We start from the raw sequence: 18,365 nt of genomic DNA, 5'->3' as shown, positions 1-18,365 counted from the left end.
GACGAACAGCGGCACAGTGCTCATTCAGTAAATGCATAGCTAAACAGAAGTGTTTTGAGTCTGGATTTAAATGTGACCACTGTAGGAGCACATCTGATCTCCTCTAGAAGCTGGTTCCAGCTGTGGCTGGCATAATAGCTAAAAGCAGATTCGCCATGCTTAGAGTGAACCCTTGGTATATATCAGTTTAGCCATTAACATGGCATAAAAAGCCAATCCAGAGACTTTTCTAAATCAATGAGCCCTCAAATTTTGGTCACAGCCTGACCTGCTTCAGTCTGCAGGACACCAACTGTACTTTGTCTGCATTGTATTGGTCATTGAATGAACTGTGCGGTTTTGCTGAAGGGGATCTTGTTTGTCCCATGGTTATTTTTCTTTTATTTCTAATGAAGTTGTGTTCCTAGCCAGTCATGTTCACTGCAGCCTAAGATAATATACTCCTAAATTGAGGACTTCACATGAAAACTCCCTATTCATCTGATGCATAAAGACTTTAAGACCCTGTGGAATTATAGCACTAATACCGTGAGTAATTTTTACACTAAACACTGGATTAAAAAACAACAACTTTACAACATGATTTGTCCTCAATGAAAATGTATTTGGTAATACACAATGGCCAGTTCCATACAAAAAGAGGTTAGACAACATTTTACATTTCAAATGGGTAAAAAAATAAAGCTTTTGGTCAATGTAACAGTAATAAACATGCTATAAGAAACTCATGGCATTACAATGCATGAGTCAACAGTCTGATTTTTGGTATAAAACATTTAAAATTAAAAAAGACATTTGAATGGATCTACCAGTCTACTTTATAATATAAGACAACAAAGAACTTTAAAGGGTTAGTTCCCCCAAAAATGAACATTCTGCCTTCATTCACTCACCATCAAGGCATTCTAAACCCATAAGAAACTTGTTCATCTTCAGAACACAACTGAAGATATTTGAATGAAACCTGAGAGATTTCCATCTTTCCATTTAAAAACTGTTCATCCAAAACTTTCAAACATTCATAAAGAAAAAAGTTATCCATGTGACTCCAGAGGTTTAATCCCAATTTTATGGAGCAATGTCAATGTTTCGTGTGCCAAAAAAAAAAGAAAAAAAAAAACAAAAAAAAAAAAGATCTGTCTTCACTTCCACAGATCAACACATGAATCTTACTCATGAACACAAATTGGAGCTAAACTCTGCAGGACGGTGGCCCTCGAGGACCAGGGTTGAGAACAATCAACACTGCAATTTCATGTTGTGCAAGAGATCAGCAATAACATATTTTGTAAACGGGGAACAGCGACAAATAACAAACAAGAAAAATCGTATATGAGGTGAAGAATCATTAGTAACCAGGAAAAATTTTGTATAATTGTGTGTGCTGCAGCGATGCAAAAGTCCAGTTCACAGTTATTGCATTTGTGGATGATGTATTACGTGAGATCAACAACAGCACAAAAACAGGGCAAAACGATATACAACAAACAAGGAAAAGGGCATATGAGGCAAAGAATCCCTTTTAACCAGAAAATGTGTATAATTGTGTGTGCTGCATCAATGCAAAGTCCAGTTTACAGTTGTTGCAATTGTTGGATCAAAGAACTCATAAAGCCTGAAAAGTAGTCATGTCTCGGGCTGCAAGATGCCTAGCTGGACTCAATGATGAAACTGGCAAATATAAACGTCCGTCTCTTGCTCGCAAAGTTGGACATGGCTTGCATGCTTTAGCCATGTTTATCAAATCTGAAGGATTGAAGATGAAAGATCAACAGACTGCCAAAGATGCTGAGGAATGTGCACTGCTATACCAAGAAAGTAGGAAATTTGACATTGCAAGTCAAGCGCTAACTCAGCTTAACCAGACCAAGTGGAATTCTCCTCAGATTCTACCATTCACACAGGATGTCCACAGACTGCATTGCTATTTGTCTGAGAAACAGCAGAAGCAATTGAATGCCCTGCAAGAAGAGCCTTCTCCCTTGAACTGGAAGGACGTTGCTAAAGTGACCCTGGCGCAAGTTATCCTCTTCAACCGACGCAGAGCAGAAGGATACATCAGAAACACACGAAGATGTTAACCTAGCACTTACAGCACTGGAGCAGAAGCTTTGCAAACATTTTGTTCGGATTGCCATAGTAGGAAAGAGAGGGAGGAAAGTTCCTGTTCTCCTTACCCCGGTCATGAGAGAATCGCTCGATACTCTGAAAAGCGAGAAGAATGTGGAGTACTGAGTGAAAACGGATACTTGTTTGCATTGCCGCTCTCTGTCCATTACTTGAGGGGTTCCGATTGCATTAGGCAGTTTGTGAATGAATGTGATGATATCAAACATCCCAAAGCGCTAACCTCAACAAAACTTAGGAAACACATTGCTACTCTGTCGACTGTTCTGAATCTCAAGACTACAGAACAGGGACGGCTAGGAGAATACAAGGGGAAGAATCTGGATGAAATTCAGCTTGATGTGACTGGTATTGATATAGAAGTCTTTTTTATTATTAAGGAAAGTTAAAAAGCACAGCATTGTCCATTTATAAATCGTTCTCTTTTAGAATAGTAGATAGTATTTGATAAGTAATAGAATAGAATTGAATAGAACAGAGTAGAAGTATTTGACCTCAACATACTGAAGAAGAGGGCAGGTTTTATTGTTATAATGTGACTAACTAGACAATTTTAGTCTATTCAGCTATTTATGTAGTCATTTTGTATAATCTTGACAGATTGCAGTTTCACAACTCATTGAATCATTGAACAGAATCCCTATTAACCAGAAAATGTGTATAATTGTGTGTGCTGCATCAATGCAAAGTCCAGTTCACTGTTATTGTAATTGTTGTATAATGTTAAGTAAGTGGATTAAGTGAAAGTGCATTCACCTAACTTCATAAAATTGGTATTAAACCACATGGATTACTACTACTTTATAAATGTTCTGAAGCTTGAAAGTTTAGGGTGAGGTTGAAGTTTAGGATGAACAATGGAGGGACAGAAATATCTCGTTTCATTCAAAATATTTTCATCTGTGTTCCAAAGATGAACAAATTTCTTATGGGTTTGGAATAACAAAGGAGAGTAAATGACAACTAACCCTTTAAGAGGATAATACAATGAAAAACTAAATGTCAACTTTGTTGAAAACACTTAGAACACATGTCCCGATGTGAATGCTAGTGGGAAGGCATCCAATACGTTGAGATACCTGTATTTCCCCGTACTTTCCTTCTTATGGCAGAAATACGATTTTTGATGAAGTATTTGACCGCCTTCCAGTCTCGATTTCCTAAAGCTTGAGCTTCTGCATCAACGCAGCGCTGACAGTCCTTTTTCCCTGGAACTTGGCTCCTCACAATGAATTTCCTTAGGTGCCTTTCTACTGCCGCACATTCATCTGTTGTCCAGCTTCTTTTGGCAGCAGTTTCTTTACCCAAGTATACAAAAAAATAACATGTTATTAAGTTTAGGTTAATGTCTTAAGTTTAGGATTTTTAAACCTTAATCTGAACTGAAAGACTATTGGATTGATCACACAGGCCATTCATTGCCATATTGACTTGGTTCAGAGACTAAAAATACACTTTTAGTTTGTTTCTGAATAAAACTTTTGACTAATAATAATAATAATAATAATAATAAAGCAGTGCAATCCAGTAAAATGTGTGGTAGCACTTTATTTTGATGGTCCCCTTTAGACATTCTGTTAACTGAGTAACAATGCACCTACATGTCAACTAACTCTCATTACAGCATTAGTAGACCGTCTACTTAAAGTACTTTATACAATTTTGGCAAATGTACTTTGTTTTATGGACATTTTTATTTTAAAAACAAGACAAGGATTATTAGCAATGACTTTTACAGTCCGCATCTCATATTTTACGTATTGTCCTGTTAAACATGGCAGTCTCACATCGATGGGAATATGCATATGGAAATTATATGCAGATGAATGTATTAAAACTTTTGTGCGAACGCAAAATCTTCCCTTTGTGCATCCCACACTTTTAGAATGAAATCTAAGCAAAGTGTTTTACATTTACATAGTACAATTTTCCTTTTGATCATATAATGAAAATGTTTAACCCAAAAATTCTGTCATCATTTACTCACCCACATGTTGTTCCAAACCTGTATGAGTTTCTTTCTTCTGAACACAGAAGACATTTTAAAGAATGTGGGTAACCAGAGAGTTGACGGCACCACTGACGTTCAAATTAGGAAAAAAATACTATAGAAGTCAGTGGTGCCATCAATTGTCTGGTTACCCCCATTCTTTAAAATGTCTTCTGTGTTCAGCAGAAGAAAAACTCATACAGGTTTGGAACAACATGAAGGTGAGTAAATGACAATAAAAATTTTGGGGTAAAGTATCCCTTTAAACCTTACGCTCAATAATTCTGTTTGAGGTTGTAAACCAAATATAATCAGAATATTAGACTGTGTAAACATACCTATTGTGACAGCTATCAATGTACAGTGATCAAGAGTAAAGATTTGATCAAATAATATAATTCAGAATAAAGCTTGTGTCTTCAAGACGAACGGGACAATCAATCTACTTAACATTTCTAAGCTCACCTCTCTTTTTTGCCGACTTTCTCTGGTATTGGGAATGCAGCGTGGAAGTAGGTTCTTGTGTGGATGTCACACTGTCCTCAACTTCAGTCTCCTGTGCTTCTGGAATAAAGTCATCTGAGTGCAAAGAAAAAAAAAAGTTTATTAAAGAAAGATAAATCAAAATGTAAGCAACACTGACTGGATTAGGATCTATCATGCATAACATTTGTGTCATGGTGACCAAGAGCAATGATCAACAGTACAAGTTTATAAATATTCAGTATACGGCACGAGTCTTGCAGATGATATGTATTGTGAAAAGCGCTATACAAATAAACAAATCGAATTGAACAAATTTCACATGGTTCCATAATTCTACAATACAGTGGTAGAGAGAGCCGGGTTTAATCATACTTGCACTCACACTGGGAGCACAATTTAAATGTATGCCCTTGGCAGATACTTTCTCCCCAAAGCAACTTACAGAACACATTACAGTGGCAATAGCCCTGAAGCAATGGGATGAGAACGTTGAGGAGATCGTCTACCTTTGGATCGTCTACTATACCTGTGGTGTAGCTTACTGTACCACACAATTAACTGGAAACAATGTCAAACATTCCCCACATGCAACAGGCAGCATGTCTAAAACATGTCAACTATAAATTAACTAAAAGGTTATATTAATGCAACAACCAAATATGTGGAATCCCATAAATATTGTGCAATAACATCTACATTTAATTGTCTAATTTAATTGAGATATCTTTCATAACCAAATTTTTCTTGTGAACACCCATCCATGTCAACAGTCTCTAAAACGGCAAGTAATAGAATATGAATGAGTTGTAAAACTGAAACTGCAATCTGTCAAGAGTATACAAAATGACTATAACAATAAAACCTGCCCTCTTCTTCAGTATGTTGAGGTCAAAAATTTCTACTCTGTTCTATTCAATTATATTCTATTACTTATCAAATACTATCTACTGTTCTAAAAGAGAACGATTTATAGATGGACAATGCTGTGCTTTTTAACTTTCCTTAGAGAAAAAAAAAAAAGACTTAATACTAGTCACATCGCGATCATCGTTTTCATGATTGATCGTCGCTGTCATTTGCGAGTACTCAGAGTCCATCCCTACCACGCACACCTACCTATTACGCAATCGCCACGGACCAACGGTAGTACGATGGTGTTTACCAGCCCGAGCAAACTTTTCTGGAAAGTTCGCTTTGAAATCCCAAAACAAACTTTGTTATGGCCTGATTTTGTTGAATGACGTCACAGTTCGTTATTCGATTTCGCTTGAAGTATATCGGGCCTTAAGGAGAAATGACTGATAAGACAATGATGAAGTAGCTGGTACGCAACAGATCCTAAGCATCATTGACATATCTTATCTTGCCGATGCTCCATATAGACAGTAAGAGCATACACTCATCTTTTCTAGAGGTAACAGCAAGTGTCACAGCAACAAATACGATGTTGCAATGCATTCCATCCAAAATACTCATTCTGAACATGCAGCAGCTTGATCAGTGTTGAATTACACCTGCAATTACACTAGTTTAAATATTGACAGGTGTTGTCCCAATGATGTAAAATCACTAAGAGTGAGATCCATACGTGAGGGCCCCATAAGGCCTAGACTGGAAATGTGTGTGTATGTGGGGGCCCCATAAGGCCTAGACTGGAATGGTGTGTGTGAGCTTAACTGTGAATTCATTCGTTTGAGGGGAGGGCCCCATAAGGCCTAGACTGGAAATGTGTGTGTATGTGGGGGCCCCATAAGGCCTAGACTGGAAATGTGTGTGTATGTGGGGGCCCCATAAGGCCTAGACTGGAATGGTATGTGTGTGAGCTTAACTGTGAATTCATTCGTTTGAGGGCAGGGCCCCATAAGGCCTATACTAGAAATGCGTGTGAGGGCCCCATAAGGCCTAGGCTAGAAATGTGTGTGTGTGAGCGCTTGACATGTAGAGCATGAGGGCAAGACTAGAATAGATTGTGATGACAGAGTCGACATTACTACTTTACCTGCGTGACGACAGCATCTTTGTTGGAGGCATCATGGGAAGAGTGATCTGTTAGGGATGTTTTGGTCTCTAGAACAGAAGTCTGCTGCTTTGGCTCCTGGAAATTAGACAAAAAAAACAACAGAAACCAAAGTTAACAAAAGTTAGCTCATGTGAAAACAGTTTCTCATCTAGCACAGCTGAAATATAAGAGCATACACTCATGTTTTCTAGAGGTAACAGCAAGTGTCACAGCAACAAATAAGTTGTTGCAATGCATTCCATCCAAAATACTCATTCTGAACATGCAGCAGCTTGATCAGTGTTGAATTACACCTGCAATTACACTACTTTAAATATTGACAGGTGTTGTCCCAATGATGTAAAATCACTAAGAGTGAGATCCATACGTCAGGGCCCCATAAGGCCTAGACTGGAAATGTGTGTGTGTGTGTGAGGGCCCCATAAGGCCTAGACTGGAATTGTGTGTGTGTGAGCTTAACTGTGAATTCATTCATTTGAGGGAAGGGCCCCATAAGGCCTAGACTGGAAACGTGTGTGTGTGTGAGCGCTTGACATGCAGCATGAGGGCAAGACTAGAATAGATTGTGATGACAGTCGACATTACTCCTTTACCTGCGTGACGACAGCATCTTTGTTGGAGGCATCATGGGAAGAGTGATCTGTTAGGGATGTTTTGGTCTCTATAACAGAAATCTGTTGCTTTGGCTCCTGGAAATCAGACAAAAAACAACAGAAACCAAAGGTAACAAAAGTTAGCTCATGTGAAAACAGTTTCTCATCTAGCACAGCTGAAATATAAGAGCATACATTTGTCTTTTCTAGAGGTAACAGCAAGTGTCACAGCAACAAATAATATGTTGCAATGCATTACATCCAAAATACTCATTCTGAACATGCAGCAGCTTGATCAGTGTTGAATTACACCTGCAATTACACTACTTTAAATATTGACAGGTGTTGTCCCAATGATGTAAAATCACTAAGAGTGAGATCCATACGTCAGGGCCCCATATGGCCTAGACTGGAAATGTGTGTGTGTGTGTGGGGGGGCCCCATAAGGCCTAGACTGGAAATGTGTGTGTGTGTGAGCTTAACTGTGAATTCATTCATTTGAGGGAAGGGCCCCATAAGGCCTAGACTGGAAACGTGTGTGTGAGTGCTTGACATGCAGCATGAGGGCAAGACTAGAATAGATTGGGATGACAGTCAACATTACTCCTTTACCTGCGTGACGACAGCATCTTTGTTGGAGGCATCATGGGAAGAGTGATCTGTTAGGGATGTTTTGGTCTCTATAACAGAAGTCTGTTGCTTTGGCTCCTGGAAATCAGACAAAAAACAACAGAAACCAAAGGTAACAAAAGTTAGCTCATGTGAAAACAGTTTCTCATCTAGCACAGCTGAAATATAAGAGCATACATTTGTCTTTTCTAGAGGTAACAGCAAGTGTCACAGCAACAAATAAGATGTTGCAATGCATTACATCCAAAATACTCATTCTGAACATGCAGCAGCTTGATCAGTGTTGAATTACACCTGCAATTACACTACTTTAAATATTGACAGGTGTTGTCCCAATGATGTAAAATCACTAAGAGTGAGATCCATACGTCAGGGCCCCATATGGCCTAGACTGGAAATGTGTGTGTGTGTGGGGGGGCCCCATAAGGCCTAGACTGGAAATGTGTGTGTGTGTGAGCTTAACTGTGAATTCATTCATTTGAGGGAAGGGCCCCATAAGGCCTAGACTGGAAACGTGTGTGTGTGTGAGCGCTTGACATGCAGCATGAGGGCAAGACTAGAATAGATTGTGATGACAGTCAACATTACTCCTTTACCTGCGTGACGACAGCATCTTTGTTGGAGGCATCATGGGAAGAGTGATCTGTTAGGGATGTTTTGGTCTCTATAACAGAAGTCTGTTGCTTTGGCTCCTGGAAATCAGACAAAAAACAACAGAAACCAAAGGTAACAAAAGTTAGCTCATGTGAAAACAGTTTCTCATCTAGCACAGCTGAAATATAAGAGCATACATTTGTCTTTTCTAGAGGTAACAGCAAGTGTCACAGCAACAAATAAGATGTTGCAATGCATTACATCCAAAATACTCATTCTGAACATGCAGCAGCTTGATCAGTGTTGAATTACACCTGCAATTACACTACTTTAAATATTGACAGGTGTTGTCCCAATGATGTAAAATCACTAAGAGTGAGATCCATACGTCAGGGCCCCATATGGCCTAGACTGGAAATGTGTGTGTGTGTGAGCTTAACTGAATTCATTCATTTGAGGGGAGGGCCCCATAAGGCCTAGACTAGAAATGTGTGTGTGTGTGAGGGCCCCATAAGGCCTAGACTGGAATGGTGTGTGTGTGTGAGCTTAACTGTGAATTCATTCATTTGAGGGGAGGGCCCCATAAGGCCTAGACTAGAAATGTGTGTGTGTGAGCGCTTGACATGCAGCATGAGGGCAAGACTAGAATAGATTGTGATGACAGAGTCGACATTATTCCTTTACCTGCGTGACAAAAGCATATTTGATGGAGGCATCATGGGAAGAGTGATCTGTTAGGGATGTTTTGGTCTCTAGAACAGAAGTCTGCTGCTTTGGCTCCTGGAAATCAGACAAAAAGTTCTAAGAAACAGATCATGCATATATGAGATCACATAGCTATGCATAGATAATCATTTTTTACATACATTTAAGATGAATGTGTGTATTTAATGGGTAAAGCGCAGAAGAACTGAAGCGGATGCTTGAGCGCTGACTAGGGCTGAACGATTTTGGAAAATAATCTAATTGCGATTATTTTTACCAATATTGCGATTGCGATTTAATATGCGATTATTTTTAAGCTCTTTATCTTTTCTATTATTTCAACAAAAACAAGCAATACATCACTGTAAAATAGGATGGGAATCTTTTTTTTTTATAAAACTTAAAATATTTATAATTATAAGTACTTTTAAAAAGAAATACACATTAAAAAAAACTAAATAATACAACTATATGTTAAGAATTTTAACTAATATAGCTCCAAAACATAAAAGCAAATCAAATAAAAACATTAAAAACATTACAAGCAATAAACAATGAGTGCTTTCAGTATTTAAGGGTAGGCTGTCTGAACGTTTTCATCTCTTTTGAAATATAAGATGTGGTTTGTCCTGTCTGTTAAAATAACTTAACTGCGTTTACATTAATTTCGCGTCATAAAAGCATTTTGAGATGCAAGTACATTTCACCACGTAGACGGAGTCGCTCACAGCCGCATGCTCAAGCGCTCTTCGCAAAGCGCGCGTGAGTATTTGAAACTGAAAGCAGCTTCTGTCAGTGATTTTCATATTTTTAATATATAAGCCAACTGTATTCCAAAAGACATATGATGCCTTCGTAGAGCATTTGTAAGGAAAATACCGGCGCCGGCGGGCGAGACTACAAGAGTAACATCAAGCAAAGCACGCGTGATGCGTATCTTATAGCGCATCTTGTGCAATGCAGCCCGCGAATGTCCTTGTAATTCGCTTCAACTTCTCCGAACTTTATGAAAGATTATTTTTCGGAAGGTTCGAGTGGTGTCGTGTGTGCGTGTGTGTGAGACAGAGGAATTAGAAGCAAGCAGAATATTGTTGTTTATAAAGCACACGCAGCGTCATCACGTAGGCTATCTGTGTTTAAAACTAAGATCAGACTCTATTCTGAATTATCTGAATAGATACAAAATCGTTGGAGAGAATCTATAACACAATATCACATAAATTAAACACAAACTGTTCTTTCCTGTAGCCTATGCCAGGTCTATGTGTAGCGTGCCAAGTTGATGCTTCCTCCGTAGGCGTAGTGCAGACTGCTTTACTGCTGACGCGTGTCACGTGACCAAAGTTTAATCGCAGCTTTTGCGGTTAAATCGCGTTTCATCATATCGCGATATTATCGTAAATGCAATTAATCGTTCAGCCCTAGCGCTGACAGAAGACTTTTCAGTACACACGCTTCGATTGTGTGCACACAGAGGGCTGCCTGTCATGGTTCATTGCAATTTAGCATTTTAAGATCTTTGAAACTTTGATTTAAGACATTGAAATGCTAATTAAGGCATTATTTGTACATTAACAAATTAAAAACTTAAAGATTGGCAGACATCCTGATAATCAACAGAAGTTGGAGCTATGATTCATAGGGGTGGAGCGGTACATGTATTCGTATTTAGGGATGGGGCCGATCCGATCCAGTATCGGTATCGGGACCGATACCAGCGTAATTCACGCATCGGATTTTCCCGATCCAACCTGCGGAGATATCCGATATCCATGAGTCATGTCTGCACTTTAACGTTGTCTGCTGAAATGACTCCAAAAGTGATTCCCGCCAGCTAGTCTGCTAGCTTTGGATTTGGATTTCCCGAACGGAGGCGCAGCTCAATGAGACACAGCGTTATGAGACACGCCCCCGCTCAGGAAATCCATTCCGCAGTTTGCGGTTAGCCAACATGTCCGCTGTGTGGAAATACTTCACACTGGAAACACCGCAGAGCAAGACAGCATCAGACAATTAATACGAGTCGAGTCTATTAAATGTATTTTTTTGAATGAATACTTGTTTGATACTCCATAAATACTTGTTTAGTTAATGGATGATTCACCATTTCTGAACGAATCTTTTGAATGAATGATTCTCGTTCCAGAGAAGGCAGACATGCTGATTTTTCTTCAAAAGAATTGCTGATTCTACATCTGATGATGTAACGTCTTTACTTCTGTTACATATTTTATGTTCATGTTTTTGCTTTTCATGATAATTCCTTAAAGTATTATAAATATAAATACTTTGCATTGTCACAGTTTTACTGGTAATAGCCTAAATGTGACAAGAATAAAAGGTAGAATTTTTACAAGTATTTGCTCTCTTTTTTCTCTCCAATAAATATTGAAATTGAAACCAAGAATCGTTAAGAACCGGATTCGATAAGCAGAACCGGAATGGTTAAAATTAAAACGATACCCAACCCTACGTCTGAGGCGAAATCCGCTTGTCTGTTTGCAAGATGGCTGATGTTGATCGAGCATTCATCGAGAGAGTTACCGCATCGGAACGAGGATCACCCTTTAGATAGTGTGTGTGTAAGATGTTTAACATTACACTTGCACTTTTCTTATATTTCAAGACTCAAGTATTTGACATTTTGGGAATGTAATAAATATTGACATGACAATCAATTTGAAACCCTTACAGTTGTATATTTGTTTTCAGAATGGGATTTTTCCTGTTAACAGGATTTCCTGTTTTTCTGACTTCCTTTTCTGACCTTATACTTCTCAAGTTGCCTTTTGGGACATACATGCGTATACGTACATATCACACTTGCCTGTTGAGAGAAGTTTATTTCAGCATCATATAAAATAAACAATAATGATAATAATAATAATAATAATAATAATAATAATATTAAAGCAAACACAGCTCTGGTATCGGAATAGTATCGGTATCGGCCGATATCCAAATTCAGGTATCGGGATCAGATCGGAAGTGAAAAAATGTGGATCGGTGCATCCCTAGAACCAAATCGGTACGGGTGTCATGGTTCGGTGCATGAATTTACACACAGAATACACAGTATAAAAATAAATAAAACTCGCGTTCAAATGAATTAATGTAATGCAGAACTACTGTTAGATACGCAGGTTCTTTAGGGACACCTAATCTGTAGCCCCGCCTTAGGCTAGGTTTGTTTATACTTTCGCGAGCCTCCGCTGACCGCGCGCGCGCGCCTCCCCAAATGGACGAGGCATTTATACTTTGCGTTCGCCGGTGTACTATTCTTTGAAATGACAGGGTGCGACTCGGTGTAACTGTCCATCAGGAATCAGCGGTGAGAAATAAGGTACACTAGTGAATGTTTATTTTAGTAGCCTACAACAACACCTTTAGTACACCAAAACCACACTACAAAAGAATCGTGTAAAGCAGGAAACCAGATTATTCCGTGACATTAGAAGAAAATGGATATGAGAACGTAACCTACAACTAAATTAACGTTATCTTACATAATTTCTAAACATTTGTATTTAGTTTTGTGAACCTTTTTATAAAACATGGCTATTTATTTTTATTTAAAGGGCTTATGTCTGCTATTTTGTTAATGTACATTAAGCAACTCATTTAGATGCAAGAACTGGCTGCCGGTGCTGTGAGATGTACATGCTTGGCCAGATTCGGCTCGAAGTTGTGCGTCTTCGGATGCGGAGCCGTGCACACTAAAAAACCGTGCACTGCACACCGCCACGCAAAATTAGGGCTGTCGCGGTGAAGGATTTTCCCTTGCGGTAATTTTCAGTGGGCCAATAGCGCGATATGCGGTTTTACCGCATTTATTAATTTATTTAGATGTATTTGTTGCTATATAAATAAGTGTCACGATGTGGTCAGTATGCACAAAAGCGAGAACATTTTAAGTAAACAACAAACCGAAACTAAAAAGCGTCTCTGCGCATTGAAAGCCTGTCACTCAGCGCGCAGTTGTTACGGCAACGGACTGTCGTTGAGTGAGTCATTAAACCATTCATTCAACAACACGTTCAAAAACGCTGATTGATTCATTAAAAGATAGTAATGAAACAAGGTTAATTATTTTTAACTTTGAGCTCCACTTTTCAAGGCTCAGCTGACCAGCAATGCGTCGCATGGGAAATGCTGAAGCTTCATAGAGATAAATGGCATTGATTCAATGCGTGACTCACTGAGTTTTGTTTCCCGCGACCGCGAGTTCCTCGCGCTGTGGATGCTGACCAGCGATGTCGCTGATGCCATTCATGGTAAATACCCTTTATTTTAAACGTTCAAAGGATGACAGGACAAATATTTAACTTTCCTTGGACACGGCAACCTTTTCACGAATATGACTTGACCTCAAAGACAGACGCAGGTAATCGCACGCGCTCAGTCGATCTCTCTCATTCACTGTCCGTTTAGGCTTAAGTGCAACTCCACGAAGCCTCTGTACAAATCACCACGATAAAACCATGATCACCATGTCTTATTATCATTATTAACTTATTTAACATTCAATACACATGCACAAAGTTCAAATCAAGAAGGGTGTAGCCTTATGAAAAAAGAAAACGCAAATATCGCGGTTGCTGTGGTTACTTGAATTCCTCTGCGGTTGGCTTGTCAGTAGAGCGGTAATACAATATTGCAGTTATCGTGATAGCCCTACGCGAAATGTGGCCTTGCACACTAGGGCTGCAACAACTAATCGATAATAATCGATTATGAAAATCGTTGTCAACGAATGTCATTGTCGATTAGTTGGTCTGCTCACGTCACGGGGAGCGTTACTGATGACGTCCCTTTCATGACAACGCAGTCACGCGAAATGGCAGAGAGTAATCGGAGAGAAACATCAGCACGGCAAGCAAAAACTGTATATTCTCATTATATGATGATGTGAAAATGGTATAGTCTAGTTTAATTCAATACTACAGTGTAAACAGCTTTGTTTACTAACTTCGGGACAGTCACACTAGATCTATTTTGTATCGAGCATCAGGTTGCGCAATCAGTTCGCTCGCAACATAAGTGATGGATTAAAATAGCGCTACCGCATAAATAGGTTAAATTAAATGGTATTTACAAAGTGAAGCACTAAATATAAAGGCAGTTAATAACAGCAGCAGTAAAATATTGTTTTTTAGTCACTGTAGTCAGTGGTTTTCAGCGAATGCTTGTGCAGTAATACATCATTTTTCCTGTACTTTTAATCAAGCCTGTTGTCAGCTGCGTACCTCCATTCCGCTCTCTTTTTATAGCATTTGTCTACTACTATGTAAGGGATAATCCCGCTTATTACATGGCTACCCACCAAATAAATCAATAATTTTACACAAAATATTGATTTAAAAAGGAGTTTATTGATTTAAAAATGATTGTATTGCTTCCGCTAAAGAAAATACTCCGTTCCGTCTCTACGGTTAGAATCCTGCGTCCATAGCAACGCTCTGTTTTTCTGGTGTGTTATACTTCGCAGCGGTCTGTTATCAAGAAATAACAGATCGCATTCTACATTGGAATTCAAAATCTGCTGCTTAATATCTTATTACAAACATGTTTGTGTCCTAATTTCATAATGTGAAGTTTATATGAGCAGCGCAACTCAATATTTTGTTTTGTTTATTTATATTTTGGATATTTAAAGAAGTTTTACTGTTTAAAAACTGGACAAACTTTTGTGTTTGGGGTTTAAAATGTAAAAATTAAAGATTATATTAGTAAAACTCAATGTGTGGCTTTTGCACTTTTTAAAGTACACTTTTACACATAAATACCCTGATTTAGGGTTTTATTTAGTTATAAACAAAAATCAAATTGAATTTAAAAAACCTATCCGATTAATCGATTAATCGAAAAAATAATCGTCCGATTAATCGATTATCAAAATAATCGTTAGTTGCAGCCCTATTGCACACCCAACGCGCACGACCGCCAACACCGCAATGACGACATTTTTGCCACGCGCCCTCGCATAAATAAGAGATGCTTTATTTTCAGTTTTATAGCTGATTGTCTTGTTTACATCTTACTTTACACACTTCAGGGCAGGCTGTTGCAGCTAGCTCAGGGGAGAGACCGTATGACACTATGGTACAGCCTCAGACATGCACAATAAAAAATTTCTGCATTTTTGTTTTGCTTTTCCCTCCATTGTACCGAACTCCTACCGAACCGTAATGTCTGAACCGAATCGTGACTTCTGTGTACTGTTCCACCCCTAATGATTCAGGTTATTAACACACAATGTGGACACTTTTACAAAACCAATGCTAATTTATCATTTTCCAACTACAAAGACATGGATTATCATGTAAGCGTATGCAAACGATCAGTACTAAGAAATTAATGTGTAATATGCTGTCCCATACCTTTGTTACTATCGATAAATCATTCCGTAAACCCAGGTTTGTCCCTAAAAGACAGAATGTGTGTCCTGGCATCATCAACAGGCCTTATCCTCGTCTTCCTTTTCAACATTATGGTGCTGAAAATAATTACATACACAATAAAAATCAATTACATTATCATGGGGAAACAAAAAAAATAATTAAATCAAACAATTTCAAGTAATGTAACGTTAATATTCAGTGGTTTAAGATCTAAATGTAGCTTGCACAGGCCAGACAACAGATATAAAACAGAAACGATAATTAGATTATTCAGGCATATTGTAAATATTGTAAGATAGATCAATAAACAGTTAAGTTAGTCTGTCAGCTGCACACGATCTGCAATCATGTCTGCTCAATTAAAATATAAGCGTCAAACCAATACATTAGTGGATTTTTGCAAAACTATAAAGCAAACGGAGTCAAATTATCATGTAATGCAATAAAATGCTTCTTACGCAGCCGCCATTATCAGCTATCGATCTATAAATAGCATCACCAGCTCATAACATTATCATCTATCGATCTGAATAAAATGCTACATCATTAACTATCATTTAACGTTAGTTGCGCTACGAAATTGAGTAAGAATTGAAACGAATATCATGTACAAAGTCAAATAACTTCACTTACCTCTTTCTCACATGAAGAGAGTGTGTTCAGAGTCGAAGCGCGTGGAACTTCCGGTTTAAAATGCCGTCCTTGACCGTGTCCGTGGGCTTTTAGCAGCTAATGTTAGCCATCTGATTAAAACCTTAACGTTACTTCATTAAGCATTATTCTGTTCACACGACTAGAAATACACATGAAACTATATCAAATGTTTAGTTAAATACTATAGGATTACAGCAAATTATTGCTTAGTCTACATGAAGTGTTTCTTCCGTTGAAACAGAGTCAAAACATGAGGAATTAAAGATTACAACCCAGAAACAGTGTGCGTCAGTGCGTGAGTGCGTGGGCGCATCCAATAAAACTACACGGCTCCTCCCTCCCTCTCCGTGGGCCTTTCTCATTGGCTAAAGCCACACACACATCCGGGAGTGTGTATCTGCTGCAATACCACGTTCCCAGCTACAGGGGCGATAGAGAGCATACACACTTACACACTCAAAACTGGTTTTTATTACCTTGTGGGGAAAGTGAAAAAAAAGCATGAGGCATATCAGCAGAGGCTACTGAGGCAGTTTACGTTGAAATCGGTGTGGGGCCCACCATTTTGGGCCCCACAACGTTGTTGGACCCCATACCGTTGGTGTGCTCCCGGTGACTGGGACCCACAAAGTAAGAAATACAAGTACACACACACACACACACACACACACACACACAGCACCAACGTCATTTATGTAAGTGCATTGCATATATGATAAACATTAATTTCTGCCTAATATATTTCCGAAAAGAAACAGACTCATTGGTCCAGTCAGCATAATTTATTCTGGATTAGAACATGAGCTCAAGGCACAATGTATTTTTTTCATTAGCATGACAATTAATGCATATTTTAGGTCACACATTTGGAATGCATTCTGATTACTTTTACAGAAACACAAAATAAAATCCTGTTCAATCTTCGTGCCATATATCCCGGCAAAACAGTTCAGCTATGCCATACTGTATACAAAGTCAAATAAACACTAAGATTTTGGCTGCAACGTGGTCTCTTAGATATATGGCATTAAAGTATATCTAAAACATGTCTTTCAACTGAGTTAAGAACCACAGGCACAGATGATAGTTTTGACAGTCGGACCTCTCTGTAAATTCAAGGCAGTTTACTCTCCCATAATCACACATGATGTGCAGTGAAGGCAAAATACACATCATTTAGACAGGTGAACCCTGACCTCTGAAAGGGTTGCATACTACAAGTTAAGACATTCTAGTAGTCTAGGTCTAGTGTGAAATAATACATTTGGAAAAAAAAGAAAACAAAAATGCTGAAAAATGAACATTCATTTTTTATTTTTTTATGTCTGTTGCATGTCATTTTGATCTGAAAGATATTGAATATGCTGAATATTTCACCTCTGCTGTCAGTCTTGACAGATCTGTGAGACTGTGTTGAGGTAGGAGAGACGATATAAGCACACAGAATGTTATTTAAGGCATGTACTGATCCGTGATCAGTGTTTAAGAGGCTCTGGTCAGATCTGTTGACCTTTTCAACATTATTTACAACATTCAACTACTGTTAAATAAGTAAACATTGTATTAGTATTAGAGTAACCTGGTTCATTGGTGAAACGGCACCGTTCGGTTTTTGAGTGGTGTTGATTTCAGAGATCGAGGCGTACAGTTATCATAACAGGTATGACACGATTATATGTCACTGTTACAGAAGGGTGTAATTATACGCAAATTATGGAAATGACAATGTAAACAAGTAAGAATTTAAAAAATAGATTATAAGATGTATTTTAGTATAGGCACTTAAAATAATCGCTAAACCTGAATTGCTACCAAATGTGAAAGTGCATGTATCATATGTACCACTACAAGGTATAAAACACATTTGTATGTTAGAATTAAAAGCTTTGGTTAATTTATGCATCTTAGAAAGACACTCAAATTTATTTTCTTACTCAGTGATTTTGTCTTGTTTTCCAGTACAAATATCTTAACATTTGTTTCAGAAGCAAAATTAATGTAATAATGTATATGAAAGCTCCTATATCTCGATAGCCCTATATGCCAGAATCACTCCTTTATTCCCACACTTAATGATATGGGTTTTCACTTTGGAAACAGAAGGGTATATCGGCTGTTTCGGCTCACTTTATATAAAAGCCATTTTTTTCCGAATCAAAGTTCGA

At 38.3% G+C, this 18,365-nt stretch overlaps 1 protein-coding gene and 1 long non-coding RNA gene across 11 annotated transcripts in view; one reads left to right on the top strand and one right to left on the bottom strand.

The window, feature by feature from the left end:
- LOC309496988 (stonustoxin subunit alpha-like) overlaps positions 1-18,365 on the top strand; it is a 253,685-nt gene that overhangs the window by 107,601 nt on the left and 127,719 nt on the right. The gene's annotated exons all lie outside the window — the stretch shown is intronic.
- Positions 584-16,879, bottom strand: LOC309497058. Of its 8 annotated transcripts, XR_014205329.1 has the most exons (5): positions 15,526-16,879; positions 7,217-9,220; positions 6,603-6,698; positions 4,583-4,696; positions 584-3,425 (listed from the first exon to the last, which is right to left on the bottom strand). It is a non-coding gene; the product is annotated as an uncharacterized lncRNA (long non-coding RNA). The 8 variants fall into 8 exon arrangements; XR_014205325.1 differs by having other exon boundaries at positions 4,583-8,538; positions 9,125-11,972; XR_014205327.1 differs by having other exon boundaries at positions 4,583-6,359; positions 6,401-9,220.

Source organism: Leuciscus leuciscus, assembly GCF_965113295.1.
Source record: "Leuciscus leuciscus genome assembly, chromosome: 4".
NCBI lineage: Eukaryota > Metazoa > Chordata > Actinopteri > Cypriniformes > Leuciscidae > Leuciscus > Leuciscus leuciscus.
This window is presented reverse-complemented; position numbering and strand designations above follow the sequence as displayed.